Source organism: Chiloscyllium plagiosum, chromosome 11 (genome assembly GCF_004010195.1).
Source record: "Chiloscyllium plagiosum isolate BGI_BamShark_2017 chromosome 11, ASM401019v2, whole genome shotgun sequence".
NCBI classification, from domain to species: Eukaryota; Metazoa; Chordata; class Chondrichthyes; order Orectolobiformes; family Hemiscylliidae; genus Chiloscyllium; species Chiloscyllium plagiosum.
This window is the reverse complement of record NC_057720.1, coordinates 9,464,812-9,466,632: the sequence shown is the minus strand read 5'-3', so window position 1 is coordinate 9,466,632 and position 1,821 is coordinate 9,464,812. Positions and strand designations below refer to the sequence as shown.

Genomic DNA, 1,821 nt, shown 5'->3' with positions numbered 1-1,821 from the left:
TATGTTCATAGGTCTTTGAAAGTTGCCACTCAGGTGGATAGAGCTTGTAAGAAGGCCTATGGTGTATTAGCGTGGAACGGCGAAGGATGAGGGGTGATTTGATAGAGGTTTATAAGATGATCAGAGGACTAGATAGAGTAGACAGTCAGAAAGTTTTCCCCGGGTACAACAGAGTGTTACAAGGGGACATAAATTTAAGGTAAAGGGTGGAAGGTATAGGGTTCTTTACCCAGAGAGTGGTGGGGGCATGGAATGCGCTGCCTGTGGGAGTGGTAGAGTCAGAATCTTTGGTGACCTTTAAGCGGCAATTGGATAGGTACATGGATGGGTGCTTAAGCTAGGACAAATGTTCGGCACAATATCGTGGGCCGAAGGGCCTGTTCTGTGCTGTATTGTTCTATGTTCTATGAATAGGATGGATTGAGAGCGATAAGGCCAAATACTGGCAAAAGGAACTAGATCACTGTAGAATATCTGCTTGGCATGGACAAGTTGGACCAAAGAGTGTGTCTCCATGCTGTACATCTCTATGGCAGAGTAGATCATGAGAACCTCTTTCCCATGAATAACATGCCTAAGATCAGAGGGCATAAGTGAATACATTGCAGTGACAGCTGGTTGATTCAGGGTTAACTTATCGTGTAAGAAGAACAGAAATCACTGGAGCAGCTCAGCAGGTCTGGCAGCCTCTATGGAGAGAATGCAGAGTTAACATATCAGGTCGATTTCCTATTCTCCACAAGCGTTTTTATAAACAAGTGATTCTGTACACAGAAAAGAAAGCTGTTTTGAAGCAACATTAATCTGTTTAAAAATTGAATCACATTAGAAGTGCAGTTGCATGAACAAAAGAATTTGTCAAAAATATTATTCTTAAGGGAAATTGTGCGTGATCAAAAAAAACATTTGAATAAAATATTGCCAGACTTTAAAGAGAATGAAACTCTAACATGTAAAGCCTTAGGCAGAAGGTACCTCATTGACTGGATTTCACTGAAGGCCAAAACATTAGATTGTACACTCACAAGAACTCTCTTTGAATACACTAGGAATTATTCATATATTCCCGAAAGACAGGACTGTGTTCATGATAAGAACGAGCAGACAAATCAAAGTGAAAGAAAGCTAGAACGAGTGATCTGTGTGCCACAACTAGATAAAAGCCAAACAACTGCATGAATTCAATCAATCATTATTGGGCCAAATTACTCACGATTTGTATTGTTGGGAGCATGCACATCATTTGCCTCTGACCAATCTGTAATATTTACAGTGTGCTGTCAGGTTCAGGAAGAATGATGCGTTCTCAGTGGTCCGTGTCACGTTAAGAACCAGATGCATCCCCCATCAACCGCCTGGAATGCTTGGGAGAGCTCATGCTGTGCTCCTCTGTTTGCTTTTAAAAGAGAGAAAAAAATATTTACTTGATCAAGTGTGACAGTCTGAGCTCGGTTACTGGTGCGCCACACACTTCAGAACAGCTTACGGAGGTGTAGACATGGATCCAAGGCCTTTTTCACTCGATTCGATAGCTGCGCTGACAAGCTTGCAAGCACAATGTTAGCTTGTCATGAGATTGTTGGATATTATGGGTGAAATAACTCCACAAAGGTTGGTATCCTGTCACATAGTCACCCTTTATTTACACGCGCAGAGTACATGGACTCTGACCAGCTAGCTCACAGCCAGCTGCTCGTGGGGACAGAGCCTCTGACAGTCCTCTAACGACACCATGTGATAGCCCGATAGGTTTATTTGAAATCACGAGCTTTCGGAGAGCTGCCCCTCCGTCAGGTCACCTGATCAAGGAGCAGCGCTGAG

The 1,821-nt window shown here is 43.1% G+C and overlaps 1 long non-coding RNA gene across 1 annotated transcript; it reads right to left on the bottom strand.

The window, feature by feature from the left end:
• Positions 1-384: 384 nt before the first annotated feature.
• Positions 385-1,565, bottom strand: LOC122554741. Its single transcript, XR_006313058.1, has 3 exons — positions 1,487-1,565; positions 1,214-1,396; positions 385-689 (listed from the first exon to the last, which is right to left on the bottom strand). It is a non-coding gene; the product is annotated as an uncharacterized LOC122554741 (long non-coding RNA).
• Between the last annotated feature and the right edge of the window lie 256 nt (positions 1,566-1,821).